This window comes from Diuraphis noxia, unplaced genomic scaffold (assembly GCF_037042655.1).
Source record: "Diuraphis noxia isolate RWA-SAM2 unplaced genomic scaffold, SU_Dnox_SAM2 contig0003, whole genome shotgun sequence".
Classification (NCBI taxonomy): Eukaryota; Metazoa; Arthropoda; class Insecta; order Hemiptera; family Aphididae; genus Diuraphis; species Diuraphis noxia.
The window spans coordinates 18,915,678-18,935,748 of NW_028301713.1; the positions used below are offsets into that span (position 1 = coordinate 18,915,678).

The window sequence follows — 20,071 nt, forward strand, 5'->3', positions numbered from 1 at the left end:
GGCACGGCTAGTTACGAGCTCGGACGGACGCAAGCTAAAGGTGCGCGCGCGTAACCCACGGGGCGAACACTCGATTTAGCAGCACTAACTTACAATACCTAACCGGGACAATGGTCCTACCCAAACTGTCACGAACCCAATCCAAACGTGAACACCACAATTAGTAATATATATATATATACAAACCACGCTCTGCTACCAAATGTTTGGGCCGCCGGCTATTTACTAGCATTTGGCCGGACGACTACTTAAAAAATATGGTGTTCAAATTTGGACGGGATAGGTGACCAATAATGTGTAAATGACAATACGTGTATATATAAAGAATAATAAGGTAACAGTATATTAAACGGCACGACTAGAGTGCATACGTCGGCCGGTGAAGACGTCTCTTCCCGAGCGCGACTCAAGACAATAATAATAATATACAAAACAATAATAATAGCAACAATGATAATAATCCTGATTACCGGACGGCACATACGCCGCGGCAGGGCAACGGTATCGGCGGCGACGGTGGCTGCTATCAGCTGCGGCTGGAACGACGTCGATGGCACGCAGGTGAACGGGGGGTGACGGCCGCGATGATCAGCAACAACAGCCGGGCGGCGTCAACCAATGACGAGGTAATGCCGAATCGCAAGACCGGATTACGTAACTTGTACGCACCGGCGACAACGGCGATGTTGCGTAATAATTACGGATATATTAACATACGCGACACTGATGCACGAAACCGGCGGCCACTCGCGGCAAATAATACACGAGCTAAATGCTAATATAATGTGCGCGTATGCACTTACGGCCGGCTCGCGCGATTGAAACAATAATAATAATATGCGCGGACACTGGCGACGAGCACGCGACACAAACAATGGTCGCGCGACGGATAAACAACGCACGGCTATACTTCTCGACGTCGAAAACGGTAACAACGGCGTCGAGTACACAAATGCGCTACGTAACGCGACAGCGAATTCGACGAGGCGAGCGACTCGTGCGAGAAAGGCGACGGTAACACCCGCACCACGAGATTGTGGCTAAGCGGCACCAAAAAAAAACGGCCGACGTGACGGACACACGGTCTGCTCGCGTGGAGCGTACGGCAAAGAGAGAGGGTCTAGGTCGCCGGCGGCGACGGCTGGAGTCCGGTGTCCACGGGTCGCGCGATGCGCCGTCTCGCGGACCGGTTGCCAAAGTCGCGATAAAAACGGCGGCAATTTCGAACAGTATTATATCGACTATATTATCATATAAACAAATTTAAATAAAATTAGAAAATACATGCAGTTCATTGTATTAAATTAATTAAAAACAAATGCAAAGTATTAAACGAGCTACACACATAATAGTAATTACATTCTTACTATACAAAAACTGGAGTCTGGAATCCGGTCAATCCACGTATCCACACCGCATATGGCATATAGCATACGACAATCACCAACGTGAAAAAGTGATTAAAACGCACTTACGCACACTATTTATTTAATTATTACAGTGTACCACGGTACTTAATCTTAATAATTATAACACGTCAAGTCAAATGACTAAAACAGTAAAACCAAAACGTCCAAAACACTCTCGGTCACGGCGGGCCATAAACATATTATTATATTATATAAATATTACCAAGAATGACTGGTCTGGTTCGCGGGTGGTGGAGTTGTTGGTCGCTTCACTCGCTCTATTCCTAGAACGTAAGCGCGTTGTCGCGATAACAGACTAGGTTTTTGGGGAAATTCCCGATCATTTTAAAGTGTAAACAAGCCGATCCCGCGTAGCGTGTCCCACCAACGATCCGGTAAAGTTTACAAAATACGGGTAACGTAGTGTTATACTACAGCCGTAAATTCGGTAAATCGTAGTAAATAGTAATTAGTAGGTACATACCGAATATTCGATAAATACCGATCAAACGGTAAATACCGAAAGACCGGTATACCGGTAAGTGTAAGAAGCCGGTATTTAAAATACCGGTAGATCGAAATACCGGTGACTCACCGGTATACCGAAAATACCGCCAACTCTAGTAATTTTAATCATTTAAAATGCAGTGATAAAGATAAAACGAATCTGAAAAAACTATCAACAGTGTATATTATCTCTTAGTTAATTTTTGATTTATCGTCTGATCATTCTAGAAGAAGAGAAATTACAAATAAGACAATAAACATACAATATACTTACAAACGGAATCTGTAGAAAATATACATAATATACAATTAATCATTGATAAATAAATTATATTAAATTTGAAATGTTAGTGATGTTCGTCATTGCAGGTTTTATCTACCTATACTGATAGTGAAACAGTATAAAATGTGAACATTCATAATATTATATAGTATTACTATTATTATATTTCTACGTTCATAATTTCGAGTATTGTTAAAAATAATGTTGACATTTATTTTAATATGTTTCACATTTTAAGGGTATAGGTGAAGCACACCTAACCCGCAACTGAAATAATTTGCCTTCCAACCGCACGAACCACACATAGGTACATACTATTTTTAATTTTTTGTCACGCCGCCTCTGCGTTCATCGATCGCGCAAATAGATAGAAAGTAATTCAACAACCATACTATTCTACGAAAAGAATTTCATGAAAGATATATTATTTTATTTTGGTATAACAACCTTAAGTTATAATCAGGTTAATAAACTTATTTGTTCAACACATTATGCAAGAATAGTAATGCATATTTTATTTAGATAATGAGGTCACGACACCATTTTCTTTTCAGTTTTTTATGGGGATTTTCCGTGATGGTTGGACGACAAGGGGAGTTAGATTATGTTACAGCTTGCTATTGAATCGTTTATAGTGAAGCTTGACTAAATCAGTAACGATTGGTAAATTAAGGTCAAAGTGAAGGGTATTATTGGAAACACAGAACGGGCCTTTAGAGATGACGTGAAAAAATATAAGATGTAACCTGCAAAAATGTATGTTTTGTTAGGACTGTGGTATAGATTTCAGTGTCTGGTTGAGCAAGCGTAATGGAAGTATCCGCATCGGCTCCCGTTCGTCCGTTTCGGCTCCCTCCTTTCATTTGAAGGTGACCGTATCGGCTCCGACCCGATGTCAGTGGTATGGACGTATCGGCTCCCAATCGACAACATTTTCCTTCACATTTACAGGCTTAGCACTGGCTACGATGAGATGAAATTCTCTGTAGGCATGATGTTAAATATGTTGTTGGGGTTTAAAATAAAAAACTGTGTTCTTTTAAAAAAGAGTTTAATAGACTTAAAAAAATTGTGTTGTCTTAAATTTTTTTTTGTATGTAGTTTTAAAAATAATGTTAACTTAGGTAAGGTGAAAATGAAAAAATGTGTGGTTTGAACTTGAAGGAAATTTTTTTTACGTATTCCGCTCTTGTAATTTTTCCTTCTTTAAATTGATCAATATATTTCTGAATAACACTACAAATCTTTTGCTGGTTGTTAGTTTTTTTCCTAATATTCGTGCTGCGGGGCTTTATATACGTGTCAGATTGCATCTGCTTCAAAATTTCCATGAAATTGAAAATGTTAGTATGAGCAGATGCGAACTCACCATTAAATTTTGCGTGGAAAGATTCGCAGTAGTTCGTGGTGCGATCACCCGTACTCGGCGTATCAGCCCACATTTCCGGGGGGAAGTGTCCGTCATCTAAGTAATTGGCACAAATTTAATCAAAAAATTCTATGAGTTGTTTGTTACCTTCTGGTTTTAGAGCAAACAAGTCTTCTACATAACAACCCACAACCTGATCAGGGGGAAGCAATGGTAAACCAAGAAACATTTTTAAAATACTTCGGATTTCTGATGTTTTATCTTTGAATTCTAGTGACAAACCAAGTGCTTGAATTTTCCTCCACCACGATTGGGCTAAGTGAAATCTGCATCCTCTGATTCTCACCCATGATCATGATGAAAAGACTGCATATAGTATAGATTGTTCAAAATCTGAAAAAAAACTGTTGTCACATTTGTCATGTATGGTGCAAGCTGATCCATAACAATGTGGTAGGCTTCTGTTATTTTGTTTGGAAGAACACTAAAAACAACAGGGACGTAGAAATTGCTTACTGTTATAAACACGGTGAACATTTGACAAAACAGTTTAGAAGTTTTCTAAAAGTACCGTCAACGAAAACAGTAGTTGCATGTTGAAGTTCATCAAGATTGGTTGGCATGTGAAGATGATAACATTACTCACCTCATCATTATAAAAAACAAAATTATCACCTGTAGTCGTTTTCAGAGAGTATGTACGCACACACTCATGAAGCTCGAGGACGGTTGTAGGTAACTTGGGAAATTTTCTCAATTTGGCGACATTTGAATTTTTCCGTAATCTATTCATATCATCAGTAGTCACAACATCCGACATTCCACTGCTTGCTATTTCACGCCTAATAATTTTTTAGAGCGTTCACAAAGAGCATCACTTGCTTTCCGTTTCAACGAGTTACTTATTTTTTGGCGTGCTAAAGTAGTATCTGCTTAATGACTATGATCAAGATTTTGTTCCACTATCACTTCATTCAAGACTTTTATAAAAGCGGTACACCCACGTTTCATACACTTCCACCGCTCAATATCTCCTGGCAAATTTTCATGGAATCCAAAATTTGTATTGGTCAATCACACCTAATTGTTTACCAGCTTTGCTAAGCATGTACTCCATGACAAAAAAGGAATAAAATAAACAGAAAAACGCACTAAACTTCGTAATTTTTATAATAATTGTAATATTGTTATAATTTTATATAACTGACAATAATATGCTTAGACGCACTACACTTCGCAATAAAACGAGAACTAACATTAAACTTTAATTAGTAATTTCATATAACTGTATATATGTGATTAACTATCTATCAAAAAATTCTTTATCGAAACCGGATATATATTTAACGGACGGCAAGGAATAACGACCCGGAGCCGATACGGACTCATTAACGTCCGGCGGGAGCCGATACAGTATCCTCCTGCGTAATACGCTTAGCACTTTTTGGGATTTTCACATTACCACTAGATACTTTTTGAAATTTCCATATTACCACCCGCCAATTTGGGGTTCTATGCACTTTACCACCCAGTGGACGGAAAAAGGTCGCTTTTCAACGCTTTAAGCGTTATGGAAAACTTAACTTTCTATGCTGGCGTTATAAAAAATATTTTACTAACAATAAATTATTGTAGGAACTCTAATGTTTCTGAACTTCGATTTTAATGCGTGCCAATCGATCAAAAAACTCTTCCTCGCAAACGACAATATTAATCGATGAACTAACATATGCGACGATACACGTTTATTAGCTCCACCGATTATTATGCAATAATGCATAGTTTTAAGCTAACCTATGGTATTTATTACAAATTTATCTATAAATTAAATTGACATTGAAGCTAATTTATGAAATTATTAATACAAATACAATATTAAAATCTTAAACAGAAAAAAATATTAATAATCAAAACAAAATATACGTACTTAAAGTTTCTAGAAAGAAATATATAATAATAATAAATTAGTTACTATAGAAAACTGTATTCAACAATTTCATATTGGACTTTAATTTCAAATTAAGTAATAATAACAATCATTTCTTTCTTATATTAATGTCGATATCGCAACATTTACCAATGCCATAATTATAAATTTAGCAAAATAATCCAACCTACAAATATCATATTCACATCCAGGACTTCCAAAGGCCGTCATTGCATTTATCTTTCAAAAAAAGAATTAGTTGATCAAATCATATAATAACCAACACATCACCGTTCACCATCAACAACCAGTTAATTAAATTAAGAAGACAACATAATCTCGACAAACGTATCATACTATCAAACATTCAAACGTATTTTCCAACATTCCAAACAGTCTTATTTTAGAATAACTATTTAAATAAAATAGAATATACCTAGAAGTCTCATTTCGTTCCTACAAGCCGGTTCAATCACCGCCAATGGTCTTGACCACGTACTAAGTTTTCGAAGAACATTGTTTATATCATATGACACATCGGAAAGCTACCAAATTCTATACTAATAAACTACGATTCTGCCTACTATATAGAATCTTTCTATCTGATGACACTGTTTCATGTTTACTTTGTTAAGACAAAGGTCTACCGAATGTCCAATTAATGCAAATAAATCTTTGAAAATTGATACAAGCTGCGTGACCCCCTTCTTATGGACCTTGATACTGGAACCAATAAACATACACTAAGTCCTACCGCTAACCAATTACCTCTTAAAACCGACCCGAATGAAAAGTTCGTGGTATCTGTCAGTTATACTGACAATTAACTTGAAAAAGACAATCAAACCATGCTGAATATAACTATCTTTCAACGCGCCTAGGGAGAAATCTTTTTGACCGATGGAATCAAAATACTAACTCCGTCGACGTTGTCATCAATCTCATGTCCTCCATCAAAAAACAGTAACCTGATAGAATAAATAAAAAATAAAAAAAATAAAAAAAATACTATAATGTCGATTAAAAAAATAAAAACTTTAATCGTCAGTCGATAATTTCATAGATACGATGGACGAACATCTCAGCCCTCGAAAATAAGTATTTAAAGAGACAAAGATACCTATGACTTAACTACAACTAATTTAAATTACTTTTAAAAAATTTCTTAAACAGTAATAATTCGTGTGAAGAATGCGTACCTTTCAATATCAGCGCTACAAATATGCTCATAATAATCGATCTAATTAGACTTAAAATAACTTGTTTAAGTGGTAAAAACAGGTAACAAAAATGCACAAGGTGTTTTTCAACGCATTTTCCGATAAGGAATTATCCAATTACAAAAATTACGACATCAAAAATCGATTCAATTAACTTAATTGCCTCATTATTTAGATAACCAAAAAACTCACACCTACTTTGATGATGTCTCATAAATACAATATTAAACAATGGAACATTAATGGTTATCTTCAAATTCTTCTTCTTCTTAAAGTTCCTATCCGTTTTGGATATTGGAAATCTTATTAAATATTGCACCTTTTTCTAACGATGAACGAAATAGTTCAATTGATGATGTTGTACTAAACCAGTCCCTGAGATTTTTTAGCCACGATATCCTTCGTCTACCAGGACTTCTCTTGCCTTCAATTTTTCCTTGAAGTATAAGTTGCAGCAATCCATATCTATTGTTATGTCTCATTATGTGAGCCAAGTATTCTAATTTCCGTGTTTTTATAGTCTTTAGTAATTTTTTCACCTTTTGCAGCATTCTTTATAGTACGCACACGTTGGATACTCGATCTGCCCATGAGATATTTAGGATACGACGGTACAGCCATGTTTCCAATGCCTCAATTTTCTTACTCACTGTCTCAGTTAATGTCCATGTTTCGGCACCATATAATAAAATAGGACAGATATAACATCTTAATATTCTAATTTTAGTGCCCAGTGAAAAATTATGACATTTAAGTATCTAAGACATTTTCACAAATGCCCCTATGGTCATCTCAATCCAACAATTTAACTTCCATCCCATGTTGCCAGTCTTCGTTTACCCATGTGCCGAGATATTTATATTTTTGAACCTTTTCTTTTTGCTGTCCCCTGATTACTAGTTTTTCTCTAAAATTTTGTTTTTTTCGAAATTACCATGTATTTGGTTTTGCTTATAATTAGAGACAACCAAATACTTTCACTTATATCCACTATTCTATTCACAATTTTTCAGAGCCTTGAATACTATTCACGAATACAACTGTATCATCAGCGTATCTTATGTTGATAATGTATTCGTCGTTTACTTTTATGCCCTCATTAACTTTATCCAAAGCTTCTCTAAGTATGAATTCCGAATACAGAGCCGGCCTTAGGGTAAAGCGAGGCCTAGGGCAATTTTTTTTAGATGAGGCCTATAGTAAAGACTTTTTTTATTATTATTTGTAAGTCGACAAACAGTAATTATAATGTTTTAGTTGGTAAATTGTTGAGACCGTCTCCGCCCAATAATAATATGGTGCTTTTGGCATCAGAATCTAAATAATAAATAATATAATACATCATTAAAAATTATAATTTCAATAAATATTTTATTATTAGATATTAGTTTATTTAAAATATTATAATATTATACACACTGAACGTTGACGCTTATAGCTAAATTAAACAAAGTTCACTTTCCTTGCTTTATTTCTCGCAAATTCATTTATTATTTCATTGTAGTCCAAATTTGAAGCTATGTCTTCTTCAATACATAATATTGCAAGTGAAGTTAGCCTTTCTTGAGTCATTGATGTCCTTAAATATGATTTTATTAGTTTTAATTTAGAAAAAGATCGTTCTGCACTGGCTACAGTTATACCTTGTTCATCATTTATATTTACATTAATATTTTTAGACATATCTTGTTCGTAATCAAGACTTAATACAGAATAATTTTCATTTTCATTCAAAGAGGAAGTACTATAGTATAGTATAAATAGTAGGAAGCAATGGGACATCAATTTTACATTGCAATTCTAGTGTATTTGGGTTATTTTCTTTTGAAGGTTTTAAAAATTTTTGAAACGCACCAGTTTGACGTTTCATAAACTTTTCTTTTTCTTTTCTTTTTTTTTAATTTTTGACTACCAGATTCGAATTTTCTGAATTTATCTCGATCACGACCCATTATGACGAAGTAAACTGTTGAAACAGAAATGTAAAATATATAATAATATAGATTTACGCCTCAAACACGCTCATTTTATTTCAAATTTTATTAAAAAAAACTAATAAATATATAAAAATAAAATTGTGTGTTACAATACATTAAATTTATGTACTCATGTATTATTAATTATAATTTAGCATACACTTTCTTATTTTTACATTACACGAGTAGTTAATTACAAATTATTAATTATTTTATCGAAATATATTATAATTATTATATTAAATTATTGTAAGATACGTATTATATTTTATACAATAATTTAAATTTTTGTTTAAACCTATTTAGTCTGCCAATATTTTGTTATAAATGGTATTATTACGAATGCACAAGTAGATAATGAAAGAATATAATCGTATTATACTTATAGAGTTTTTCGTTGTAAAGTTTCGTTATAGAGTTTTTACTGTATTTGGTAAAAAATTTAAGATTTTAGAACTATTATTTACTATAATTTAATAATTATCATATTTGTATAGTATTACACATATAATATTAATATCAATAAGAATTAGTACTTACTAAATGACGAAATGAAGATTCTGATTACTAGAACGAATGCGCCACGCAAAATGAACGATTTCCTAAATGTCAAATTAAATTTTATCCGAGCGGCATAACGATTAATATGTGAACTTTGGAACAGATATAAGCCGGGTTTCGTGATATTGTCACAATAACACGATAACATTATAACAATATAATAAATTAGTATTGTTTGAAATCGTTTTCGTTGACAAAATGATTTTATTACAATAATATACGTATTACGTATAGCATCGGAATCTCCAACACAAGTACATCAATCGATAAGTCAATCAATAATGTATAGTATATGGTATAAACTAATAATAATAAAACTCATAACGACAACTGTTTCTTTGTTTACTGTATGTAATCTGTCCATTAAATTTAAATCGTATATTTTTTTATTTATTTTTTTTTAATTTCGCCGAAAAATTATAGTATAAAATAATGAATAATTTCATTTACGTGAGGCCCAAAATGTCATACAAAAGCGCGAGGCCCGGGGCAGGGGCCCCGCTAGCCCCTGCCTAAGGCCGGCACTGTCCGAATATAAATAAATATAAGTGGTGACTGGTAGCATCTCTGTCTCAATCCTCTTTTTGTCGTGATATCGTTTGACATTTCTGCTTCTACTCGTATAGCAGAAGTTTGGATCCAAAATAAATTGCTTATTATGCTCACTACTCAGGTCTTGTTTGTCAATTCCAGCCACATCTAGTATTTTTATAAGTTTATCGTGTTCAACCCTATCAAAAGCCTTTCGGTAGTCAATGAAACAAACATATACGTCGTGATTGACATCCCTAGCCCTTTGAATTAGCACCTGTAAGCTAAAGATTGCCTCTCTTGTGTCAACTGATTTTCTAAAACCATTCTAAATTGTGTATTACTCATTTGAATTTCACATTTTAAAAAAATTCTCTGATGTATGATATTTAAAAAGATCTTTGATAAGTGGCTTATAAGACTAATAGTGCGAAAATCTGTTTAGCACTATGTTTTTTAGGAAGAGCTATAAATGTAGATTTTAACCATTGTGTGGGTAATTTTCCAGCACCATACATATTATTAAAAACCTTAGTTAACCACGTAATATTCTCCTCGTCTAATTTTTGAAGAATTATCGGTGCAAGTTATCTGGCCCTGGAGATTTACCATTCTTGATTTGGGATATTGCCTTTTTAACTTCCTCAGTCATTAATATCCTATAATAATAAGTAATAGAAAACTAGTCCAACATAAACTTCGAGCGAGACGAACATGGCATAGTACACGGAACCCAACGGATAAAACGGAATGGTACCGAGTAAGCAAAATTCTTCATGACAAAATCAAAGAAATGAAAAATAAAACATTCAAATCATACTTAAGTGGTCTCACTGCGACGGATAATACTGATTATTCATTATGGAAAGCCACAAGACTCATGAAGAAGCCCCGTGTTCAGATACCACCACTCCGCAAAGAAGACGGCACCTGGGCACGAAGCGAACAAGAAAAAGCCGAAATATACACTCGGCATCTTGAACACGTATTATGCCAAATACTATTGACTCTGAGCTTGACACCTTGCAATGCCAATCTCTTAATGCAGCACGTGAAAAAATCAAATATTTCTCACCGTTGGAAATTGCAAAAGAAATAGATAACAACTTAAACCCAAAAAAATCACCAGGCTATGATGAAATTAGTCCAAAAATACTGAAAGAACTTCCAAAGAAGGCTATCATTCATCTTACACACATATACAACGCTATTTTGCGCTTGGAATACATTCCAGAACAATGGAAACGGGCACAAGTTATTATGTTGCTCAAACCAGGAAAACCACCTGAAAATGTCACATCATACCGACCGATATTACTCCTTCCAAGTGTATCTAAACTTTTAGAGAAACTTCTGTTCAAACGCCTAAAACCGATTATAGAGGAAAAAAATCTTATACCAGAACATCAGTTTGGATTTCGCAACAAACATTCAACAATCGATCAAGTACATCGAGTTACTAATGTGATTAGTAAAGCTCTTGAATAAAAAAAGAACTGCTGTGGAGTATTCCTTGACGTAGCTCAGGCTTTTGACAAAGTCTGGCACAAAGGACTCCTCATCAAACTGCGTGATCAGCTGCCACATACCTGGTGTGCACTTCTTGAATCATACTTGACTGACATTCAATTTCGAGTCATACACGAAGAAGCGATAACCGAATGGAAAGATATATCAGCTGGAGTACCGCAAGGTAGTGTTTTAGGACCTATCTTGTATTTACTCTATACGGCTAATATACCAAACGATGATAACACAACATTAGCTATGTTTGCCGATGATACAGCAATTTTGTCAGCACGTAATAGTCAGCTTACTGTAACCAATAACTTACAGAGGCCAATCGATAATATCTTTGCCTGGACAAGACGTTGGAAAATTAAGATTAAAGGCGATAAATCGGTGCACGTTAACTATACGTTACGCAAAACCGAAACCATCCAAATAATATTGAATCAATCACCAATCCCACAAAAAAATTCAGCAAAATATCTTGGAATGCACCTTGACTCTCATCTAAACTGGAAACACCACGTCCATCAGAAAAAAATTCAGATTAAAGAACAAATGCGAAATCTTTATTGGTTAGTCGGACCTCACTCCGAGTTAACCATAGAAAACAAACGTCTACTGTATGTAGCAATTATAAAACCGATCTGGATATATGGCATTCAATTGTGGGGTTGTGCCAGTAAGTCTAACATCGATGTAATACAAGGCTGTCAAAATATTGCACTTAGGACCATCACTGCAGCCTACCGGCTCGAAAGAAACAATGCAATTCACCGTGATATGATGCTGCCTACAATAGCAGACGAAATCCAAAGGTTTGCTCGCAAACACGAGACGAGGCTAGATCACCATGTCAATCCATTGGCCATTCAATTATTAGATCACTCCAAGGATATCCGACGTCTTCAACGTCTGAAACCATACGACTTAGTTTAAGATTTTAGATTAAGGCAGGAGACACTTCATTGGAAGTGACTCCATCAACGTGTAATATACATATATATTTTATATCAAGTATGTAAAATATGTGTAATTGTCAAACATATTTATAAAGACCTTTGGGTCGTTTAAATAATAAAGCCCCAGGGCATTAAAAAAAAAAAAAAAAATTAATATCCTAACCAAATCAATTACACCAGGAGTCATTTGTTTACAAGAAACTTATTTTAAAAATGATTACCTAACCACCTTACAATCCCACAAAAAACAAAAGTTGTGAACCTGACGATATTCCATTCGTTTTTATTCAAAATTTACCACTCAATGCTAAATAAATTCTACTCTAAATATAAAATAATTTATTGGCGCAAGAAACCTTCTATAACAACTGGAAACAAGCAATAGTCGTGCGTTATACTGCAAAATGGTCAAATCCTGCACACCACCGAAGTTTACCACCCAATACCATTTTTGAACATTATGAGTAGAATAATAGAAAAGATAGTCATATGGTATCTTGAAAAACATAATTTATTGTCACCACATCAACACGGCTTTTGTAAAAATAGATCCACTAACGATATACTAGTAAGCTTACACACTGATATTATTGACGCATTAATTAACAAACAAAATATAATACTTGTTAGCCTTGATCTAAAAATAAAGCATATGACACTGATTGGAGACACAGGGTGCTAAAAATCATACAACAATTCGACATCAATGGATGTCGAATGAAACATGCTCAAATTTATAAAAAAATCACATTTACGATAGAACCTTTCAAATTAAAATTAAAAACACATTATCTCAACCATTCTCAAACCAAAATGGCGTAGTACAAGGATTATCAATTAGCGTAACATTATTCATCATCTTAATGAATGAAATATCAACTCAAATCCCTCCACCCATACTGATAAAACTTTTCGCTGACGATGCACTGATTATAACAAAGGAAAAAATATAAATTCAATAAAAAACCAAATTCAACTTACATTCGATAAGTTAAGTTAATGGAGGCTCAAAACTGTTTTAACTTCTTCTCCAAACAAAACAATATGTATACTATTCACCTGTCAAAGAAAAGTAGCCAAATCGATAATCCATATTGAAAATACAACACTCGACAACTAAGACATTGTTAAATTTCTAGGCTTAACATTTGATAAAAAAAAACTCAACTGGTACTAACTCATCAAACAATTAAAAATCCGTACGCTCAAATCAATGAAAATATTAAAAACATTAGTTCACACTGAATGGGGATCCAAATTAACCAAGTACATATTAAAAATAGCCAAACATCAAGAAAATCCAGTGTCTGATTATATAGTGATGTGTGTTATCAACAATAAAATTCTAAGCACTGTATTAAACGCACCCCCTAAGCGCTTTAATAAAAATACATATAATAGAACACTATTATACTACAAAAATACTACATATAAAAATATTTATAAAGGTCTTCATTATGAACTGCTGCAATCTTACCCAGAACACATACAGATATATACTGACACATCGAAAATCAAGCAAAAGTCAGAATTGGCCGTGATATCAAATTATATAAACATACAATTATAAACAAATAAGGTATGAGGTATTTTTAATGTAGAAGCCCTAGCGATATACTCACAGCTATTCAAATCATTTACTTTACTAACGATAAGAAATATCTAATAATGTCTAATGTCCGATTCTTTAAGCAACCTAATCAGCATATACAATTTAAATACGCCACAATCAGTTATCTACAAACAATTCATGAACTCAATGAACGCAAAAACAGTATATCGCTTGTATGGATCACGGGACACGTCGGCATAATAAGTAACGAAGAAGCCCACATAAAATCAAAAGTAACAAAGGTACCTCCGCTTAAATGTAACAAAAATAAGCTCAGAGAGATAAAAAATTCTATATTACCATGGCACAAACTATTCGAGATTTCCAGAAGGGACAAGGTCCCGCCTTCGGGAGGCGTGAGCATGCCACCGGGTGCGTCCCCAGTTTGTGAAGGATAAAGGAACACCCTGTAGACAGGCAGAAATAAGCCACACCTTCTGGATGGACGAATAAGTGGTCGCAGACAAGCTCACCACCGGAGAATGGTCGACCTATGGTTCTCAGGAAGACCAAGAAAACATACGGAAACACGAACCGACACGCAACCGACACGAGGCTGGCATTGGTGGTGGTGGCCAAGTCAAACAACAACTAGCATGATGGACGAAAATAAAGCTAAAAATGTTACTTCTACAAGGGGGTCGGATACCCAGGAGGCAGTAATTGAAGGTTTTCAAGCGAGCAGTCAGAGGTCGTTATCAAGCAGCAATCGTGATAAAACAGGTGCGGGGGTGGCCAGCCAGTCTCCTGTCTCCCTGAGTACTACTAGTGCTGAGACAGTCGTTCAAGGCGCGCAACGGGCCAAGGTGACGGATGAAAGTAACCAAGACAGGGAGAAGAAATCGTACTCAAGTTCTATGTCCAAGAAAATGACCGATGAACTAAACGTAGATGAAAGAAGCCAACCACATTCGTAAGGTTAGTTAAACACACTCTGTTTATCTGTGACGCTTTCGAATCCAGTCGCAGAGAATATTGAGGTATCAAATCGACGTAGACGACATCAACGATGACAATTTAATCGAACTGATGGTGAAGTCAAAAGAAGGATGGACCGCAATAGAAGACTTCATGGTCAACGTCATGAAAAAGAAGGAAACTGAGGAAAGGAGGAGACAATCAATGCTGATTTAACCGTAACTTGGATTACTACAAGAAAAAAAAACCTTAAAAATAAGAATTTATAATAGGCAAACTGCCAAAAATAGAGGGGCCAGAGCCCCTCAGAGTATTGTAAAAACGAATTTAAGAGCACAGCTTAGAGGGATTATCCCAAAGATTAATATTATTTATAAAAAATTGAGCCAAATCGGCCCAGCTGTTCTCAACTGATGCAATTTTGAATTTTTTGTCTCCATTTTTATATATATAGATAATTTATATTTTTGGACTTTTAATCTTAAAAATGTGTCTTGGAATTTTTGTCCTCTGACTTTTCATTCGAGATTTCACACAAGTATTTAATGCAATGTAAAAAAAAACACAAAAATTACGTACCTATGAAATTCTTTTTTTTTTCATTATCTATAAAATATTAGAAATAATATATAAATAGGTAGAAAGATAATGCAGATATCTATGCAACAACCATACTAGTCTACGAAAACAATTTCATGAAAGAAATATTATTTTATTTTGATATAACGAACTTAAGTTATTATCAGGTTAATAAACTTATTTGTTCAACACTTTATGCAAGAATAGCAGTAATGCTTTTTTTTTAGATGGTGGACTGAAAAAGGTCGCATTTCAACGCTTTAAACATAATGGAAAACTTAACTTTCGACGCTGGGGTTATAAAAAATACTTTACTAACAAAATTTGTAAATTTAAAATTAAGTTGTAATTTTGATTTTTTTAGTTTTTTTTTTTTTATGAATGACGGTTAAAAAATATAAAAAATACATAGTAAACATTTTTTTTAATAAGCATTTGAATTTCGAAATTTGACAAAATAGGTAAAACTCACTAACATTTGCAATTTATTTTCAGTTGGAAATTTATAAAAATTTATCTTTTTAAATCTTAGATTTGAAAATTAAATACAAGATTTTTCATGAGTTTGTGTACTTTTATCAAATATAAATTTCCTACCGATAAGTCAAATTAAATGTTTATCTGTTTAAGACCATTTGAATTACAATCAATTTCTCGTGTACCGATATTCTTATTTTAATTTTATTCAAAACCAAATAACTGTATTAACCTGAAATTTACACATTAAGTTTATTGTATTAATTCCTCTTATTGAATAAACTATTAAAATATTTAAAGAATTTTCAAGTTATTTATAGACACTTGGTTTATTTAGTATTTTTTTCTTTTATAAATATCAATAAATTATTATTAAATGGATCAAGAAACTTGAAAACTTATCGTGACGTTTCCCATAAGCTTATAATATAATAGCAGTTGGAAAATGCTGCTGCAAAATAAATTTAAAAGCCGTAGAATCAACATTTTTCCACTCAGAATCGTGTTTCGTATACAATGATATTATATCATTGAATTAAAATTTAATATCATCCATTACTGTAACCCACTTGTACACTACTTTATAAAAAATTGAAAATTGAAGAAAACGTGACAATTTTTTAAAAAATATTATTTATGATTTTGAATTTCTTTTATTTTACAAAATTCGTTAATACTACCAAAAACTGCAATTTTTTATTTGAATTTGAAAAAAAAATTAAGTTTTTTTCACAAAGTGGTTCCATCCAACCCGTATAATATTAATTTTGTTCAAAATCATGAAAATAACAATATTAATTTACACGTTTCTTGGTATTAGGTACTTATTCAAATCTATATTCCACCTTAATATTCATGTTATTCGATTATTTTACGAGCTGTATTAACTTTTGGTTAAAGCTAATATAAACTAATCTAATACGATTTAATTAAAAAAAAAAAAAAACAAGGAAATCAAAACTATTTCATCGCTAATAATAGTTTTCGATGATAAATAATCGAATAAATACCAACAATTTCCCTACTGATTACTACTTGAAATTAAAATCACATATTTTCCTATAAATCATTTTTTGCTTGGTAAAAAAAGTGAAAACTTATAAAACATATCGGCATTATATAATATGATATGTTAGTTTACGATGTTATACTATTTTTTTAAATTGATTATTTGAATTCATACAATTTAAAAGGAAATTTAAATTTAGTCTCAAAAGAGTAATATTATCGAGACCATGTATTCAATGTATATTGTATAGAAATACTAACATAAACATATTTATTTAAATTTAAATTATTTAGTGGATATTCAACGTTTTGATGAAAATCAATTTTTTCGAAAATAAAATTTTTCTATACCATATATTCTCCTAGGCCACGTCTACAATGTCGATTGTACATCTGTATTAAATGTAACAACGGACACAAAGCGGCATATTTAATTAGCAATACCTACTTATTATTTAAACAGTTGATATTATATTATTACTATGTTGTTTTTCAGTCGTCGAGTTTCTTCTTTAAAACATTTAAAAATATTCCAACCTATACCAAATTTTTATTATGAGATCTTCTTGAAATTATAACGATGTAATTATCCATCTATAATGCGTTGTATTTACATTGTAAACTATATTATTTAACAGTTTTCATATTTTATTTTGAACTTCGATTTTAATACGTGCCAATCGATCAAAAAACACTTGCTCGCAAACGACAATTAATCGAAAAACTAACATCTGCGATGATACACGTTCATTAGCTCTACTGATTTTTATACAATAATACACAGTTAAAACCTAACCTAACCTATGGTATTTAGTATAAATTAAATTTACATTGAAGCTAATTTATGAAATAATAAATACAAATACAATATTTAAATCTCAAACAGAATAAAATATTAATAATCAAAACAAAAATATACGTACCTAATGCGACTAGAAAAATATATAAAATAATATTAAATTAGTTACTATAGAAAGCTGTATTCAATTATTTCATATTCGACTTTCATTTTAAAATTAAATTATAATAACAATCATTTCTTTCTAATATTTATGGCGATATCGCAAACTTTACCAATTCTATAATTTTCTCCACTCACTCAGCAATAGGTAAAATACAATACAAAGGAAAAAGATCACCCGTTCCTTGGTTGAACGCAGAATGCGAAAATATAAAGACAATTAGCAAATTTAAAATAAAGATAATAACATAGGCGATCTAACAACATTCAAAAAAATCCGAGCCAAAGCTAGAAATAGAAATATTCTTATTTAAGACCAGCAAAACAAATTCATGGTGTAATTTCACTACATATAATTCATCTCAGTCCAGCTTCAATGAGTCATGGACCAATTAATCGTTAACATAACCATTAAAAGTTAGAAATAATATTTAGTTGACTGCATATTAATATTCGATAACCTTTTACGATTCACAACTACAAGTATATTTGGTTATGATTTCATTGTGATATATTTATCTTAGCTTAGATTTAACTTTCACAAGATTTTATTACCTTTTTGTAACGAAATGTAACTAAGTTTTACAATTAATATGTGGTTTGTAACTTTTAACATTACCTATAGTTACTTAAATAATATCACAATAGTATTGACTATATTACATAGTATATACCTATTATAAATATATAATAATAAAGCAATATAGGTACCTTCTTAGAAATACTACATACGATTATTTTAGATAGGTACTAATCTCTATTATATTGATATTTTATATTTTTGTAATGTTTGTTTTTATTTATATTTATGAGATTATTCTTATATAAATCATTTAATCTCTACTGCTATAAATAATTTTTTAGTAGTGACAAAAAGCTAGAAAAGAAACAGTTGAGCTCATACTTATTACTACATTTTTAGGCTTATCTGCAGTATAAAATTAAGACAATTATGATAAGGTTATTGGGATAACGTTCAACATTTTTTGTTAAAATTCAACTGTTATATGAATTCATATATTATGTAGATATGTTATGGCTGAATGTTAATGTGTGTGAAATCGGAAGTTCGTTAACCATTTTGTTGACGACCTATTGCTGTAATTAAATACTAATATTAATAGCTGTCACTAACCACACTAACGTCCAACCATTCAGAAGACTATTATAATCGTCGAAGCCGAGAAACTTGCAGTACTGCGACTGCAATGTGCAGACAACTACAAGCACCGCCGTCGACAGCGAACGTATGACAGTGATTTCGTGACCACGGCCGACATATTATTAGACAACTTTACTCACGGCAACCCGGGGTGCAATTAAGTTGTCTACCTGGCACTTTCACACAGTCCTACCACCAATCACATCGATCAGGGTTAATCGATTACTATGTTGTGTTCACATCTTAGCGAACGTGCTCGGCGTGTGATTGACGCCACCGCTGGACGGCGATCCACGTACCATCGGTACGACTTGAAGCCGGTCCTTTTCAGGACCAACTGCCCCGATGGTCAATATAGGTACAGCCACGATAAAACTAACGTGGGTGTATCGTCCGACCGAAAATCCCGTCATATATGACAGTCGGCGACGGTGCTAACAAAACCAATCATTCTCTTGACGAGATCCGGATTACGCCGAAGCCTGCGCCAAACGGCGACTTGTACCCGCAGCGGGACGCAACGTGTCCACACAGACCTCGCAGCCGCTGACGATGACGCCTGGGAACAAAACCGTCGAAACGACAGCCAACTGAAAAGAAGTCCGACGAATATTTAATTTATAAATTTGGAATACCAAGCTTATACCGACGACGATCGGCCCCGTACCCCGTTATGTGTACAAATACCACCAGTACTTGTACTACTGTAGACTGCAGTATTCCCCGACTACTCAAAATAATCTAAAACCTACACAAGTAGGTATTCACAATAAGGATGTTTGACAATTGGCATATAATTTAAGTTAGCAGTGGTTCTTGAGATTAGGGAGGATACTCATTGGAAAAAAAACAAGCAAATAAAAGCTTATGATACCAAAGAAATTGGAGTTTTTTCATTTCATCACCAACATATTTAAGTGTTCAATTAACATTTTGTAATTAACTGCTAGAGTCTTTGAACATTTAAAATAACTTTTTCATCAGAAAAATCTAATTTATTCAGATATTGATATCTAATAGATGTGCATTGACTAGATAAATATTTATTATAAAAGATATCACAGATATACTATATTAATTAGTCAGTTTCAAATACATAC

General features: G+C 33.1%; 1 long non-coding RNA gene across 1 annotated transcript; it reads right to left on the reverse strand.

Annotated features, from left to right (window-relative positions):
* Positions 1-5,501: 5,501 nt before the first annotated feature.
* LOC149056929 (uncharacterized) lies at positions 5,502-15,393 on the reverse strand. The gene is made up of 4 exons (XR_016191201.1): positions 15,364-15,393; positions 9,232-9,293; positions 8,135-8,294; positions 5,502-8,032 (listed from the first exon to the last, which is right to left on the reverse strand). It is a non-coding gene; the product is annotated as an uncharacterized LOC149056929 (long non-coding RNA).
* Positions 15,394-20,071: the final 4,678 nt, after the last annotated feature.